Here is a 19,015-nt window from a genome sequence, read left to right as displayed (position 1 = left end):
TTTTGGGTCAACCCACCCTCCTAGAATTCGGAATGAAAATAATTCAGAGAGATGCACCATTAAACTATTTGTATATATTCACTTTTTTGTGAAAACAAAATACTGGTTTGCATACATTAACCAACTGATTTCTTGGAAGGGGGTTATCTCTGCACATCTTAATTGTTGAAACTTACTCCTAAAATGAATGTTAACCCCACTTCTGACTTGTCATCATTATTTACTCTTCTCATAACTTTCTTTAGAAAGTGCGGGTATAATTAGAAAAGAGACTGACAATGTGGAACAATAGAAATTTAGCTATATACAGAAAATGTACAATAATTAATACTTTAGCATTACCACAAACATACTATAGCGCAACTATATTGCAATATCCTAGAAAAGAAACGAAACCATTAAAAAAATATAGAAAACAATCTTCATTTTTTTTTTTTTTGGGGGGGGGGGGGGGAGAGAGAACGAATAAAAAGAAATACTTTGATCGGAAAACAGAATGAAGGTGGGGTAGGAATTGTTGACATTGACTGTAAATTGAAAGTGCTCACGGCCGCATGGGTAACACGAATTTTCAATGAAAAACAATCATATTGTATAGCGAGAAAATGTAGTAAAAAAGTGACTACCATCAAGCCACGAACCCCGTTTTCACTTAGATGCGACACTAATTTAGTGTTTCGGCGGTGTGATAACAGGCCAAGCAATAAATAGATATTCTATACTAATTATAATTAGTTATATAAGTCCGCCATCATCAGGAGTCCACTTATATATATATATCAATATTGTATATTCATTTTCTTTGTTTTATTATATACCGGTATGTTCTTTTTAAATAGTAGAACCGGTAAGGGAATTTCCCAAGGCCACGTAATGTTTAAATAATAAACACAGATGAAAGTTGTTTGTGTAAATAAATATGCAAGAAAGCGATAATTTGTTAACTGTCTCTGACTGAGATATGTCAGTAAATGATATGGTTGATTACATTGTAATTGACCAGTAAGTGAGGCTTTACTAACTTTTATTAAAGTTTTGAACTTGTTAGGAGATCTCCTAAACTCCTGTGTTTTTTATATGCTATAATTGGTTTGTCTTTGAATATATCTTTGAGTTCGGGCTCTCTTGATAGAGTGTGCCAGTATTTTAGCAATTTCTTTTTGAAATTGCTAATGGCTGGGTTGTATTTTGTAACCATGACCAAAGGTATATCAGAATTACTGTTAACTTTCTTTTTTTGATTTAAATGGTCTCTTTTGTAATTTTCTAGAACATTGTTCATTGAACTGTTAATCTCATTTTCATTATATCCTCTGTTTCAAAAGGAGCTTTTATAAACACACTAACATCACAAAATGATTTTGCTAGAAATTAAACAAAAATTACCGATAAATTTGATGAGTAAGATAATATATGATATTATCATCAAAAAAAAAAAAATCTTTCCAAAAACCCTACCTTGAGAAATTTTGGTCGAAAAGTTTTAATTTCAACTTTGAAAATAAAACACACATCTAGTAATCAAAAATTACCTAAATCAGAGAAAAACAGTTAGCAGAATTTAATTATAAGATCTTGCAAAATCTACTTTATAACAAGCATTCTGAGAGTATTGCATTAGCAATACTAGTCCCCTACCGGCAAGTGTAATCTGGTTCCCGTAAGAATTGAAAATGCCATAATTCCGTCAAAAATTAATGAAACGGGACGAAATGCAAACTTGATCTATAACTAATCAAGGTAAAGCCACATACCAAAAATCAGCTCAATATCTACAAGCGTTTAGAAGAAAATTGCGGAAAACCCCTAAAAATTGAAAAGGCCGTAATTCCGTCAAAAATCAATGAAGCGGAACGAAATACAAACTTGATCTGTAACTCATCAAGTTACACTCACATACCAAAAATCAGCTCAATATCTGCAAGCGTTTAGGAAAAAAGTGCGGAAAACCAAGTGGGACAGACTGACAGACAGACAGAGGGACAGACAGACAGACGGACAGACGGACAGACAGACAGACCGACGGACGGACAGACGGACGGACAGACTCAGAGGAAACCTATAGTCCCCTCCGGTTTCACCGGTAGGGGACTAATAACAAATCTGTTCACAAATGGAATAAGAATATATCAAACAAATGTCCGTATTGTGAAACACTAGAAGATACAAAACATCAAATTTTCTTATGTAGAAATGTACAAGAGATTTGGGCTAATCTAGAAATTTGTCTGAATTTGAATATAAAATGGAAAAATATTGTATTGGGATTTTTCTATGAAGGAAACAAAACAACTGTTTCACTCAATTATTTATTATCTTACATAACATTTTTATATATAAGATAAAAATGAAGTTAAGATATGAAAACAAAGAAAATATGTATGATGTTATATACAATGTAAATACAAACTTAATGTATCAATATGAGATCCATAAAAGATTGGTTGTTAACTTTACATATAAATGTTTTTATGATATTTCTATAGCTTTGTAATAAAAATATAGTCTGATTATCTGAAGGGTGTGTCCTTCAGTAGTGCTACCATTTTGGGGTACTTATGGACTTTGTAACATGAAGGATGTGCCCCACTCGCAACGAGGCTGAATTCTCTCGAAATCAATTATTAATTCTAACAAATATTTGTATATTTTTTTCTGTATATAAAGAAAATGATAGTATTCAGATTTAAAAAAACAAATATTAGTGATACATGTTTATGTTTATATGTATATGACACATCTATAATCCAATCCAATGAGCACCTGGCATCATAGGGAGGAATATCCTAGAATATTTCATCCCAAATCCTATTGTTTTTTTTTTTTTTTTTTTTTTTTTTTTGAAAATAAAGAATGAAAAGCCCATAAATCTTTAAAAGATCAAAAAGAATAGTTCAGACATGCGTGAAAATACTCACAATGATTCTAATCCCCAGATCTTTCTCCAATGCATGTAGTTTTTTAATCAGAGACAAATGTCGCTGCTGAACTTGTACTTTTAATTTCTATTTTTTCTTTTCGAAATCCATTCGCTGAATAAGATTTGTTTTATTTAAAAATGACTGCAAATTACTGATTAACTGAAGTACAGATAAAAGTAGCGTTTTTGCCATCAATTCATACCTGTTGTATTTCAGCAATTAATGCGAGTATTTATGTAAATGAATTCATTTGAATTCAATTTTCTGTAAATTCTTTGATCAACGCCTTGCTGATCTATTCGATGCCATGTTTAGTGTAATTAAATACATACAAGTTCTGACCATCATTTACGCAGTATCCTAGATAACTTCACATATTTTAATCCATCACCACCCAAGCCAAGCTTTTTCTATCACTCTTTATGATTCCTGTGTAGTTTTTCTTAAAGATGGCCTATTTTTTTATATTAGTCAGATCGCTCATACTTTGAGAAGTTTTGTTTCATCTCTATATTAAGAAATCGCGTCATTTGCCAGATCATCAGCTTATCAATTGCAGCTGACACTGGGACTTCATATATGGGTTTCAAACCTAATGTGTCACCTCTCTCTCTCTCTCTCTCTCTCTCTCTCGATGACAATGACTGTGGAGGATTAGATGCTTTGACTAGAACTATGGTCTGACCCATAATGGTTCTCTTTCTTACAATTCTTTCCTGATCTGTATCTGTGAATGCTCTAAGATTCTGAATGATTGGTCGCCTTTTTGTAAGGAGGAAGATGGGGGCGGGGGGGGGGGGTATATATGTGCTTTTATGTGAGCATTTGAAATTACGGTTTCAATGTTCAGCATTTTATCCGTCCAAACAGGTGGGATTGCAACTCAATAAAAACGAGCGTATCTAGCTAGGGTCACGTTAGTGCCAATAGTCTCTTAGGGGAAAAAACAATGCATTTATATATCAATCAAACTACAAAACAACACTTTTTATGATCTATCTTTTGATATCTGACAAACGAAAGCTGAAATAATAGACAGTTATTGTACCGTATCCGAATCCCAGCAAATTATCTTTTGGGATATCACTTTGTGCGTCTATCTGTGCAATAGTGCCCGGGCCATAACTTTTCAAAAGAAACATTGGGGCTCGTTTTTCTAATACATGACATTGTAAAGATTGTCTTTGGCCAGATAGTGTGGTGTGACATTGATAAAAGGTTCTGTGGACAAGTTAACGGTTACTGGTAGAGAAGGTGTAAGAATCTTTTATTATAGTCTATTTCCTTCTAATGGAAAGACATTAGAAACTAATACTTCAGGCAAAAAATGCATATGAGTCGAAAACGTGTAAAAAATCTTGACCTAAGTTCAAGTTCACTTTAGAAAATAGAAATCTTTTCATGGCCATATCTTGTAATGGAGAAACATTTAGAGTACATACTTGAAACTTAAATATTTCATGTTGTTTGAGGCTACGTTAGGACCTTGACCAAGGTCATTGGGATGAATTCAAGGTTTTTTCTATCATGCAGCTCTCAGGGAAAACCTCTCGTTGCTTTGCAACGAGAGCTTTGCTCTAATTTTCCGTATATTTTTCCATTAATATTTGAAATTGGTGTCACAAAGAAGAATATTCATTAGCCTAACCTCTATGATATCGATAAAGGGGAAATACTTAGAAAGAAAATGCATCATACGAAAACTAATTATTTGAAGTTCTTAATAAAATATTCAATAGAATTAAGAATACCTAAGTAACACATAGTTTTAATTACATAAAGAATAGGTAAATAGTGCATGTATTAAGAGGATGCATGTGTTTTAAAACACCACATTTTTGCACAGAGGGTCCGCCATAAATTTACCCAGAATGGCTAAACCGTGAAAAATTTACCCAATTATAGTTTTTCCCAGTGGTTATCTATCTACAAAGGAGATCTGAATATATACCAATCTTTCCGTGGGGAAAAACTATTACAGTGTATAAAGCTACATTTCGGAAGCTGGGAGACTTCTATATAGCCAGGTTGTCGTGGGGATGGTGGCTAGGGGATAGGCTACTCTACAGGAAAGGTATCGTCGTATGTTAAGTAAACTTTTAGAAAAAGGTCCAGTCCTATTGTAAATTTCAATAGACCATCACTTATATTGATGCCTTTCTCTCTTGTAGAATGGGTAGACGATTACAAAGTGTGGAGGACAAAGATATCAGGTGAGCATCCATACACAGTGAGAGAAAATCTTTAATTTTTTTCTAGTGGTTAAATGAACAGGAATGTCGCTAAAACGGGGAACGGAAAACGGAACGGAAAGTGGAACGAAACGGAAGTCGGAAATTATGATTTCAGATTAAATCACTTAAGATACACTGATTATATCAGAAACAACATTCATTAATAAAATTATACAAATTTTTCATGTTTAATCCTTCATTATTAAATACAGGTTGGTTTAGTAATGTTCATTCACGAAGATCCCTGACCTATAGGCAAAGAATTTGGAGCAGAAAACGAAACAGAAAATATATGCTCCTACAGTACATATGCATGTACATGAAACGTGTCGTTGTGGTAAAATATAGAATAGTGCAATAACTTGGGTGTAACCGGTCAACAGGGGATGCCTACTCCTCTTAGGCACCTGATGCCACCACTGGAATTTCCAGGGGTCCGTATTTTATGGCCTCTTCACAGTTTTATATTGTTTTAAGATTTTTTTTTAGATAGATCACTGTTGGTTAGGCCATCTTTAAAAAAGTTTGTTTGCCATCCCCCGACCGATTGGCTAAAAAAGGCCCGTTGCGAAACTTTTTTAATCTCCAGGAAACGATGTTTTTTTTTATTCATGAATTTCCTGATCATGTCAACATGTATAAATGAAATTTTTTTAGAAAAAAGTTTCCCTGTTACCTTCCGACCCAATCTTTTTATCCTGAGTGGGGATGGGGCAAACAAACATTATTTTAAAGATGGCCTTAGCTTCACCCTTTTCATTCTTATTAAAGACTATAATATTATGAATGGTTAGTATTCGATATCTAGATGACCATGGTAAGAGAAAAATGTAATAAATTCTTAAGATTAGATTACAGCAATCCTTTTCGGAAAAAGATCAGAAAAAAACATCTTGAACATATTTACATGTTACAAAGTTATACTAAATAGAGTCACTTCCTATTTATTTAATTACTGGATATATAGAATTGTAAGTCCTTGTAATGTAGTATCTCTAAATTCAATGAAGTTAAACTCCATACTTCCAAGATAATAGGTCTTCTTATCAATTAATTTCAAAGTTTCTGAAAAGTGTCTCTGTGTGTGTGTGTGGGGGGGGGGGGGGGGGGGTAAGGATGCATAATTACATAACACATTCGAGGTTGTTCTTCTGCTTGTCGGAAATGCCCGACAATTTGCGATTGAAGGTAAAGTTTACACACTATTAAAATTCCTTGCAAGAAAAGTATTATTTTTTTTTAAGTTTCAGCTCTTCATAATTTGAATTTCTCAATATGCATTTTAATTTGAACGCCGAAACAAGTGATTATTGTTTTTAACACAAATATGTACATAATCATTTTTCTTTCTGCCTATTGGAAAAAAAAATTTGCCGGTTTTGATTTTGATATTTTTTTTTTAAAAAATTGGATTTGTACAAGTAATAAATAAGTAAAACTCAGATAAATAATCAGGCTTTGAGTCTAGTTAGTATGTATTTTATTAGCCATCGCATGTACATGTATGCATGTCCTTATTCTGAAGGGGGCGGTATTCATAAATGTAACCCATTTTACGATAAATGTTTAATTAGATATGAATTTTTAAATCAGGAATACGGCTTTTTATGTCTGATCCATACCCAAACTAATAGTCGGATATCATTTTTTTTCGTTTTCTGTTCCGTTTTTTGTTCCGCGTTTTAGAAACACTCCATGAAAAGTGCATTGTAGTTTAGCTAGTTTAATCATCAATATCTTATAGTGATGAGAAAAAGATTAGTGTTAATATCAATATGTAGCAATTTCATGATATCATAAATGAGTTAAAAAAAAATATCACCAAAATGTATTGACTATAAGCCGAGATACTTTAGAGCTTTAATTTTAACTCCAAAACAGACAAATACATGCTCTACAAATGGGGAAGGGGAGGTAGGTTGGACTCGGACTTTGGGATTTTCAGAGTTAAAAGATATCTTTGTGAAAGTAACGTAGAATATCTTCGCTAACCAATGGTTTCTGATCCGCTACTCTCCTCAAGCCCTTGACCTATGATGCTATTAAAAGTCGGGATTTTTTCGAGTTGTGATTGGAGTGCTACCAATTAGCGAATGGTTTTTATACATGACAATATGTCCTTTCGGGACATAACTTGGCTCTTATATCAGGGGAATAAAAAAAAAACCCTGGCAAAATAAGATAACGAGCTATTCTAAAAATAGCTATGGTTTCCAACTTTCAGCAGATGTGTACATAATCTGATCAGGAATCTATATTGCAGATAAAGATTTTTAACTTACATAACAAATAAACATTCAGCGATAATTCTTTAAATAATTTTATTTCTGAGTGTGCTCTTTATTACTGTCGATGACGGAAACTACGCGTATGTGGTAAAATTTGAGATCACGTGAGGTAAACAATCCCGACTTTTGACTGATCCATCGGCCAGGGGTTCGTAAGAACAGTGTAGCAGATCAGGAACATTTGGCTTGCGAAAAAATTATACCTTGGAATCCCCCCTCACATTTAGGAAACTTGTTAAAGGAAATTGATTGATTTTTTAGTGGTGTTTTTTTTTTTTTTTTAAATAAATAAACGAGTGTTACATATATATTTGAGAGTTGATGAGAACCCTAATTGGGGGAAAATAAATCTGGATCATCTGAGCCTGTTAGACAAGAGCTGGAATTCCCTGCACATATGTATGCTAACAATCTAAAAAAAAGATCACGGGCGCAGATATAAGCTTTTCATAGGGACTGTAAGCTCGTAAGCATAAGTGCCGGAGATTTTAATACTTCCGGTGACAAAAAAAAAGAGATTTTTTATATTCGCTTAATTGAAACCACTGGAGCGGTGCTAACGGATGCAAATTTTATCGCTTTACCACAGATGAAATATGAAAAAAAAAAGATTGTTATGGGGAAACACTATGCAGGTGAGAACAATATTGTATATAAGTGTATTCTACGATTAACCAGAAAATGTGCGAGTTTAAATTTGACATGGTCGAGATATTTCGACCTACTTTGGTAAAAAGCTAAAAAAAAAAAAAAAAAAAAAAAAACCTTTATTGACCAATATTTTTAGAAATGTAAAGATATGTTACGATGCTTCATTGTCAAATATTTATACATACATTCTTAAATGTTAAATATATTGTAAACAATTCAGCAGAAAAAATAAGAAAGAGAATTCTGATATACTACGCAGTTTTCAGAATTAATGTACACATACTGCAGCATCGATTCCTGATGTCGATCTTTACAGTTTAATATAATTTGCGCACAGAGTGCAACAATCATGCAATTCAGGCTTAAATCTTTATGCATCTGTTTATTGTACATGCAGCAGATGCGAAGTTTTGTTTTCCATCTTTTTTAACTATTACCATGCTTACTTGTAAATATTTATAGACGCCAGAAGATCAGAATGATCGTATCTGCTCCTGTCATTTTAAGAATAGTGTGAAGGAGGCGATCCTGCATACTTTGCGTGGGACGAAGGTAAGGTAATGAATTTCTTTGATCCTGGTACAAAAAGATGAAATTATTTTTAAACGTATGACATTTTAATGAAAGATGAGGGAGTATTTTAATTAATCTTGAAAATATTACTAAAAATACTAAATAGGGTATTATCAGAATAGCTTAAAATGTAGTGAAAAAAAAATCTCATTTGAATTGTTCTTTAAAGGAGAAAAAACTCAAAAGTGAGGTGTCTCTGTCATCTTCACAGATTACAGCTGCAGATTACAGATTACAGAATGTGAAGATCATGAAAGGGCAAAAGGGTCATTTAAAACATTAATGACAAATGAAAAAAAAAAAAAAAAAAAAAAACTCAGTAATTTTAAAGAATTTAACAGGTCTTAAACTGTAGATTGAATTACTCCAATTATATTTCCAATTATATTTTATTCAGTTGATATCGGAGCACAACTACTCAGCATCCTGCACATTTAACTCTACCCAAGAAATGCCGCACCTCTCAACAGAAATACAACAACTTGAAAAAAGAATATAAAAAAGAAAAACAATGAGTGTAGTAAAAGGAAGTCAATTAATGATATTAAAGACAATAAAGTCAAAGGTACATGCAAAAAGTGATTCCAGTTATGGGTCCTGACAATTACAGTAAAGTTCCATGGAGGGACAAACTTTGATTGATTTGGAACATATTTCATTACTACCATTGTGTTTAATATAGATGTATTTTTAAATGACAGAAAATAAAATTCATTTCGCTGTAAGTTCAATTCATTAAAAGCATGTTTGCTGTATGATCAGAACTCATAAATTTGGGTTCATAATCTTTAAGTTTATCTGGTAGTTGAAGGCATTTGTATACCCGTAATTAAGAATTGTGTAATCATCCTACAGGATCATTGTTTCATTGGGGATAATTCCAATCTCAGTGTCTCATATTACTTGTACCAGTTTTAAATGAATTCATCATGAGGATGATAGTTAACCTGACTAAGACAAATATTGTTATTACTTGAACCTATGGTTTGATTTATCTTCTCTATTCATGTTGTATACATCCATACCATGTGACATATTCAAAATCATAATCAGATTGTTACAACGGTTTGAACTCGATTACTATAATGACTGGATTCCTTCAATGGAAACTGGGATTCAAATACTTACTGTACTGATGAAGTTGAAACTCAATCTTCGGGAAACTGACTTGGCCCATTGATTCTATGCAAGTCGACCAACAATTTCAAACATCTTTCAAACGCTTGTTCATGCACTACACAAGCTGCTGTTTGATGGCGTAGTGAATGAATGTTTTGAAGTCAACTCAAATGCAGAGGTTTGTTTTAAAAATTATCATAATGACTTCCAAAACTTTAATGCATTCAAAATTCATATATGCATGGAAATTTGACTTTAACACACTTCTTTTGCAATTGCATATCATAAGATTGATTTTTTGTCAATCTTTTTTCAGGGTTCGGCCAAAATCTTTTGAAGATATCTCCTATGCTAGAGCACCCATGGGTGCAAGGAAACTACACATATGGACAATCAGGTCATGTTTAAAGTACATCCAAAAGTCGCCACTTTTGTTAAAGCAGTGACTTACCTGGCTCCAAACGGTGCACTTACATTCTGTTCCAAGTTGTATCCAGAGTCCGCTTCAAATGTAGCTAATGTACGTCACAGCCAAGTTCTAAAAAAGTTTAAGGCAGGAGACCTTATTTTGGCCGACAAAGGATTCGTCAAGCATGAACAGTTGCTCAAGGTGTCTGTCTGTTTAAATCTACTAGCTTTCTTATCGACACGAGGCGACTTTACCAAACAAGAAGCAGCATTGTGTTACAAGATTGCTAAAATATGCAATCAAGTGGAACAAGCAAACGAAAGGATAAAGAACTATGAGATTCTTCCTTACATCCCAGCTACTTACAGACCCATCTTAACAAAAATATTTAAACTCTGTTCGTGACGCAAAAAAACTTTCAAGCTCCGCCTCTGAAAGAATTTGCTTTAAGTATTGCTTATTATAAATCTATATTAGTGTTTGTCAGTTCGATACATTCTACATCACTACAGTAAAAGTGTTCATAAAAAAGTGCTAGGGATGGGCAATTTTGATTTGCATGTTACCAGTGCCAATGGCTATATCTATTTCGTCCATCCTATGTTTTAATAGCTTGTTTTTGTCTGTTTGTTGTTTAATCTCCCTCTCGAGAATTTTCACTCATATGGAGACGCCACCACTTGCCGGTGGAGAGCTGCAAATTTAAACTTACAGTGACACTCGGCACTTAGGGCCATTGAGCAGTGAGGGATCTTTTTCTGCCAAGACCTACTGCGACACTATGCGGTCTTACCCGAATGGCCGGTCTCCAAGCCCCTTAGTGGATTCGAACCTGCGATGTAAGAATCAACTCCTTACTCCGCGACTCTAGAGTAGACGCTCTAACCACCGTACCACGCAGGCGACTGTTTAATAGTAAAGAGAATGAAAATTCCTTTCTTAACATAAATTCATGACAATAATATGTGCTGTATGTGTATATTTTACTATACAATTGGAAGAGGATTTGCTACAAAATATGCTTATGTTAACCCTAAAAAAGGTTTCAACTGAATTGGATGAGCAGCTTCTGAGAACAAAAAGGTCTCGGAGAACAAATAACAAAAAAAAAGAGAATAATTATAAAAACTAGAGCAAAGCTCATTGCAAAGCAACGAGTAGGTCTTCCGCATTGTTTTCAGTAACATTGCATGTTTGTTTGTTTGTTTATTTGTTGTTCAACCTCCCTAAAAACTAGAGCAAAGCTCATTGCAAAGCAACGAGTAGGTCTTCCGCATTGTTTTCAGTAACATTGCATGTTTGTTTGTTTGTTTATTTGTTGTTCAACCTCCCTCTCGAGAATATTTCATTCATATGGAGACGCCATCACTTGCTGGTGGAGAGCTGCAAAATTTTGACCTATCTTCAGGGCCTTTGAGCAGTGAGAACATTTGTGCCAGCACATAGTGCGAGACGGGATCTCGGTTTGTATGGTAACACCCAAAGGACGGGTGTCCACGTCCCACAGTGGGATTCGAACCTGCGATGTAAGGATCAATTCCTTACTCCGCTACTTTAGAGCTAACGCTTTACTACTGCGTCACGCAGGCGACTATCACTGCTTGTAAGGTAGGCTTATGATAAAAAATTAGTCATTCTGAAGAAGGCCATTACACAATAAATGCTGTGGGTCTGTCTAGTAAAATTTTATCATTGAAATCTAAGATGATATAAGGGGAAAAGGAGAAATTTATGAATACTTCCTGTTTGACCGGAATTGACTCAAAACCATGGAAAATAAGGTCTGAAGTCTTCCAGAATGGTAATCATTTCCTTTAATGCCAATATCTGCAGAAACAATTCATTTTTGGCTACTTCCGGTTTGACCGGAAGTAGTCTTAAGCAAGGGTACTCGATTGAAAGTAAGGCCAGAAGTCCTATGTGACATTTAAAATTCAAATCCATGCCTATATCTTAAAAAATATGCCATTTTCGACTACTTCCTGTTTGGCCGGGAGAGACGTCATTTGACGACTTTTGACAATCTCACTAGCTACTATTTGTTATTTTGAACAACTTTTCTTTTTTAATGTATCAAAAAATTTCAAAAGATTGTGAGATATTGAGATAAAAAATTCTTTCAGCCACTCAAGATACCTAATTATAGGGGCCAGCCCCATTTTTTTTTTTTTTACATCAAATGGAAAAGTGTGTAATTCTGCACAACATTTGTTCAACATGTTCTAACAAAATTTTTTTTTTGACGATTTCCGGTTTAAACCGGAAGTGCTTCCAATCGATGTTTTTTGTTGTCTTCCACCTTTATGAATATCAGTTTTATATGATTTTATTCAACACTGTTCAATTTTTGAAAAATCGCTTAATTAAAAATCGATTCCGGTGTCAATCGGAAGTGACGGAAGGAAAAACAAAAGACGTAATACAAAACTCAAAGAGATGTTCTTTCTTTTTTAAAAATATCAAGAATCTGTCTTAAGTCATTTATTAGAAAATGCGTGGACAAAATGACAACTTGAAAAATGAAAATCGGACAAAAGATGCGACCGGAAGTGATTTTTCAAAAAAATGAAAAAAAACACGGTCTTGAGATATGGAAATGATGCATCATTCCTGAAAAAACTTCGAAATCAGTCGTCTAGTTTCTGAGAAATCGCTTGTACTATGAAAAGGGAATAATGATAATAATAGGAAACAGAAGAAAAACAAATAGGTCTTCGAAGAAAGTCGGAAGACCTTAACTAGATGACACCTCGTTACGAGCAACGAGTACGTCTTCCGTTAGATTTCTGATAAGATCTTGATTGGAGAAGCTTGATTGATAAAAGCAAGTAAAACAACTTTCATTGAAAAAAGTATTCATATAAATTCTTCAAAATAGGCTTAGCAACACAAAAAAGAGTGAAATCTATCAATTTCAACAACGTCCGGTCTTTTACTTTCACTTTCGATATGACTGGAAGTACTAAAAATGACTTTTAGCTCCTCACTGAGTGTTAAGAAATCATCCTTCAAAGTTTCGAGGAAAAATGCTTATTTTTTCGACCATTTCAAGTTTGGAAGATTGATTGATTGATTGTGTGTTGTTTTACGTCCCATTCGAGAACTTTTCACTCATATAGAGACGTCACCATATACCGGTGAAGGGCTTCAAATATTGACCTTTACCCGGCACTCAGGGCCATTGAGCAGTGAGGGATCTTTATCTTGCCAACGCCTGCCGTGACACTGGACCTCGGTTTTTAAGGTCTCGCAACTTTCACTTCAAAGTGCCGAGTGCATGGCGAAGTAACAGTTGCTACCCATTTTTTATCGACTTAGGTCAGTGGCGGCCGAGATTCGAACTCATGGCCTTCCGATCTCGGAGCAAGCGCTCTACCGACTGAGCTACCGTGAACGGTAGTTTGGAAGAAATAACATCCGGTGTAAATAATATGATTCGAAACAGTCTATTTGCCTCTTTTATAAACATTTCAAAAATGACAAAAAAAAATAAAATTGCATTTGATTTAAAGTACTTCCGGTAGGCAACGGACGTCACGGCAACAAAAAAGTTAGCAGGAAATGCACATTTATGAGTTACAATCTATCATTTCTGAAAGTTTCAGGACTCAATCTCAAACCGTTTTTGAGAACACTGGCGAACAAAATGCAATTTTAAAAACAAAATGCTACTTAAAAAAAAAAAAAGAAAAAAAAATTAAAAAAATAAATACATTAACGTAGGTCGCGGGTTTGCAGCCCATTTAAAAGTGTCCGAAAACATACCATGAAAATTAGTTATATGAATCTCTATCTTCGTTTTATATTCTCTGAAAATTTTATAAAATTCGTCTGCATCGTTTTTGTGTAATTAAATCCCAAACATGCCATTGTTGTCGTTACATTTTCGACGTTATTCTATTGAACTATATAAGAAAAACGTCGTTTTTCGGTTCGTTTTGAGATAAGATTTTGTTTCAAAAAATATCAATAAATTTTAAATGGTGCAGAAATTGTTTCCCTTTTGGTATTTTAACAAAGAATTGATTTGAAATAAATCAATGTGAAAAAATTAATATGTCTTCGAGTTAGTTTTCGCGTGATTTAAATGTAGATAATTGCTTTTATATCGCAAAATGTAACATTTTTAAGAACGACGTCATAAAATATCGCGATGTCATGCTTGTCGTCGTGAATATCTATCCGGTATTCAGTGCAGAAAAATAAGATAAAATAATTTTTGTAAAAAAGAAATTTACGTCTATCTGCTCTCAAGTGACCCGTGAATCGTATCATGAATGATGATTCAATATCAATGAAATGATTATTAGACATGTTTCTCTTCATATTAGGTTTTTTGTACGTCTTATATTAGTGAAAATTCTCGTAAAAATTTAAAAATTAAAACAATAATGAATCCTTTAGTTTCTTTCTTCCAAATTACTTTCTTTATGTGTTGTTTTCTTACCGTTTCTCTTCTGTTTTTTTTTTTTTTTTTTTTTTTTTTTTTTTTTTTTTTTGTTTGTTTGTTTGTTTGTTTGGCTTTTTTCGTAGATTAGACTTTTCCTTACATTTGACTGTGTATTTTTCTTTTCCAGCGTACTGGTAGTCTGGTCCCCCCCCCCCCCCGCCACTCCGTTTTGGAAACGAAGTGAAAAACTGAGTGGCGGGGGCGCCAACCAGACTAGCGTGCTGGCAGAAACGGTATCCTCTAATTCAAGCCCCCAAGAAAATATTTATTTTTACATACCACATTTTCAGAGGGGTAAATGGGACGAGAATTTAAAAATTAATTTTATCCAACGTAATCAACAGCCATTTTTTTAGAACATTAATTCTACTTGTTGGACATGGAAAGCAAAGTAGGAAATAAAATCTGTGGGTATCAAACAGCATTGCAAGCTGTTGCTTAGGGGACGATCATTTCATTCAAGGGGGAGGGGGGCGCTTACAGATTTTGTAAATAAATAATCCGTCCTCAAAAATGTTGAAAATAAATAATCTGACCATGACTAGTTCTAGCACTCCCCCCCCCCCCTCCAATCGGAGTTTTCAACTTTGACTTTTTTTTTCTTTTTTGCTTGTCAGACTTTTTTCAGTGAAAAAGAAATAAATAATCTGTCCTTCACCGACATAAAAATAAACAATCTTACTCGGTAAAATTTGCCAGCTCCCTTTCCCTCAAAATCAAATAGTTGTCCCCTAACAGGAGGTCAGTGTCGCTAAAAAATTGTCTTTATGTTTCATCGTACCTTAGCAGTATTTAATTTATGATAAACTTATAGATCTATATATTTGAAAAATATCCTTTTTTTAAAAATAAAGTTTAATCTTTTGATGTAACAGGTGTATTTTTTTTTAATTATTGGTTTCTTTATTAATAAAACAAACTGTTAATTCAAATACGATCAAAAGAAAAAGGTCAGATGAATCTTGTGTCCATATTGTTTCGCGATACCAAGTGAAAACAAATCAATCGCAATTTCTCGGGCCTTTCCGACAAGCCGAAAAACAACCACTTGTTTTTCCAAGCTTACATGGAAGGTTCAAGAAAATAACAAATAATTAAACGTTTTTTTTAATACTTCCAGTGTCGATCCTTCGAATCGTAATAAGCCTTCTTCACTAAATTACCAATTCCAACAAAAGTTATTTGTAAAGTATTGTATCGACTATACAAATCGTAAAAGTCTTCATAATTTGTGATAAGTTGTTGCTTAAATAATATATATAACACTAAACTACCAATTCCAAGAAAAATTATAGCTAAATAATGATATACTGAAGAATTTGATAAAACAAAAATTATCGCAGATTTCTTTTTCATTGTGACGTCATAATCAAATGTGCACAAGAAAGTCGTCCAAATCATATAAATTGCGTACCCAGTTTTAACGACGTCAGCAAACCCGCGACCTACGTTAAAAAAACAGAACAAAACAAAAAAACAAGAACAAAACACCGGTCACTGTCATTAAAAGGTCGGCGTAAAGCTTTTCAGATATGAAGCATTTTCTTTTAATGATTGATTTTTTAAATAATTGATTTCTTAATAAAAATTCCATTTGTAAATAAATGCAAGTTTATGATTGACTATGTTTAAAAAAATAATACAGAAACCTGACTGGAATTGAAATTTTCAAACAAATTTAAAAAATAATTACCAGTTATCTTGGTGTACAGGAGGAAACAATTCTTCTATTGTTTATTGTCTTTTTAGCTTACATGAACCGAAGGCTCAAGTGTTTTTTATGCCCTCGCCAAAAATGATTTTGACAGAGTTATCCCTCTTGATCTTAGAAAAAAAAAAGAAATTTTCAATTTCTGCTCTCTAACTTTTGTAGGGATGTATGTTTAAGGTTGAAATTGCTTATGCAGGTATTTTACCAATAACTACAGATCAAGTTCGAATTTGGTCATGGTTCAATGATTTTTGACAGAGGTATCCCTCTTGAACTTAGAAAAAATAAGAATTTTTCAATTTTCGCTCTTTAACTTTTGTAGGGATGTATGTATAAGGTTAAAATTGCTTATGCAGGTACATGTATACTACTAAACAAGAGGCCCTCGGGCCACATAGCACACCTGAGCACATTGGCTAGATAAAAGCACAAATCAGTTCAATATTGAAAAGTTTAAAGGGGGGGGGGCTTGAATTTTAAACTACCTGAGGATGCTTCTATATCAATATAGCAAATAGCTTTGTTGTTCTTAAGCAGAAGGTTTTTTAAAGATTTTTTTCTATATATTCCTTTGTAAAAATTTGAAACCCCAGTGTGGTCTCTCCCTAATCCCTAGGTCATCATTTGAACAAATTTAAATCTACACAACCTAAGGATGCTTCCAAATCAATATGACTAAGTATGACTTTGCTGTTTTTTGAGAAAAAAATCCTATATATTTCTCTGTATAACTTTGATCCCTCATTGTGGCCCCTCCCTAGCTAACCCCGAGGGCATCATTTGAACAAACTTCAATCTAAAATACCTGGGAATGCTTCCATTACAATATGACTAATCATGGCCTTGCTGTTCTTTAGAAGATTTTTTAAAGTTTTTTCCCTATATATTTCTATGTAAAACTTCGATCCCCCATTGTGACCCCACCCCTTCTCCCTGGGGTCATCATTTGAATATACATGTACTTGAATCTAAACATCCAAAGGATGCTTCCATGACTAAACAAGGCTTTGCTGATCTGGTGAAGGGATTTTTTAATTTTTTCCCCTATATATTCCTATGTAAAAATTTGATCCCCCATTGTGGCCCAACCCTACCCCCAGGGATCATGTTTTGAACAAACTTGAATCTACACTACATAAGGATGCTTAAATATCAATGTGACTAAACAAGGCTTTGCTGATCTTGAGAAGAAGATTTTTCAAGTAAGTTTTTTCCTATATATCATGTATATTATTCCTATGTAAATCTTTGATCCCTCAATGTGGCCCCACCCTACCCCAGGGGGTATTCATTTGAACAAACTTGAATCTACACAACCTGAGAATGCTTCCATATCAATATGACTAATCATGGCCTTGCTGTTCTTTACTGGAAGATTTTTAAAGTTTTTTCCCAATATATTTCTATGTAAAACTTCGATCCCTCATTGTGGCCCCACCCTACCCCAAGGGGCCATGATTTTAACAAACTTGAATCAACATTATATAATGAAAGTTTCCTATAAGTTACATTTTTTTTTGTTCCGGTGGGTCTTGAGAAGAATTTTAAAATATGCCACCAAATTTTCACTATTTCTGAATTATCTTCGCTTGAATGAGGGCATGGTCCTTCATTTGAACAAGCCTAAATCCCCTTCACCAAGGATGCTTTGTGGCAAGTTTGATTAAAATTTGCCTATTTGTTCTTGAGAAGAAGTCGAAAATGTGAAAAGTTTACAGACAGACGGACAGACGGACGGACTACAGACAAAATGTGATCAGAAAAGCTGACTTGAAATTTCAGCTCAAGTGAGCTGAAAATACCGGTCATGTTCTAATTTGGTCATGGATTTATGAATTTTGACAGAGTTATCTCTCTTGAACTTAGAAAAAATAAGAAAGAACTATGCACGCTAACTCTCGATTCACGCCTATATTTTACACCCAATTAAATCAATACTAATGGCAATTTGGCCGTAAAATCTTTGTTGATTGCAAAGAACAGTTCAATGGTAATTGACTATTAATTTTAATTCCAGTGTTAAATAAATAATTACCCCTAATTCCAGCTCTTTAGATAAGGGGGTAGACAATATTTTTCAATGAAATCGCGCTTTAAAGTATCACCACATTTTAAAATATTCTTGGATATGAATAAATGTTCCTTAAATCTTTTCTTATGTTTTACTTCTATAAAATTAAACATATATTATTAATAAAATACAATGTTTTAGTTGTTAACCTCTTTGAAAGTGGTGAAAAAATAACCATTTTTGTAGTTTTTTGTCTGTAAACATATGTTCCCCTGAAACACAGAAATCTTTGACATGAATTTGTGAAATAACAGTCTATATTACCTGTAAAAACGAATTTTTGTTTCACGGGGGGGGGGATGTTTTAAAAATATTTTCCTTTTTCCGTTGATTTCTATAGTAAAAAAAACACAAGTTTTACCAAAAGAACGAGGGCGCTTTTGATTGGCATTCGGCAGGAATCTGGGCGCACTTGAAAAGTGAAATTTTCATTGATCTATCACACGAAATTTTAGCATTCTTTTGATCATTTGGGTTCCTGTAAATAGGAAAGGGAAATATTTTCCCGAAATTGTATTTTGATTTGCTAAAAAATAATTTGAAAATAGGCTAGATGATTCATTTGGTCACATTTTTAAACACTTTTTT

General features: G+C 33.6%; 1 protein-coding gene across 1 annotated transcript in view; it reads left to right on the top strand.

The window, feature by feature from the left end:
• The first annotated feature begins 5,092 nt into the window (after positions 1-5,092).
• LOC133201472 (uncharacterized) overlaps positions 5,093-19,015 on the top strand; it is a 59,136-nt gene continuing 45,213 nt past the window's right edge. The window contains exon 1 of the mRNA XM_061337274.1: positions 5,093-5,134. The gene's annotated coding sequence lies outside the window, so the exon portion shown is untranslated. The remainder of the gene's footprint in view (positions 5,135-19,015) is intronic.

The sequence above is a fragment of the Saccostrea echinata genome, unplaced genomic scaffold (assembly GCF_033153115.1).
Source record: "Saccostrea echinata isolate AGI-Se365-2 ecotype Australia unplaced genomic scaffold, CSIRO_AGI_Sech_v1 ptg000044l, whole genome shotgun sequence".
NCBI lineage: Eukaryota > Metazoa > Mollusca > Bivalvia > Ostreida > Ostreidae > Saccostrea > Saccostrea echinata.
This window is presented reverse-complemented; position numbering and strand designations above follow the sequence as displayed.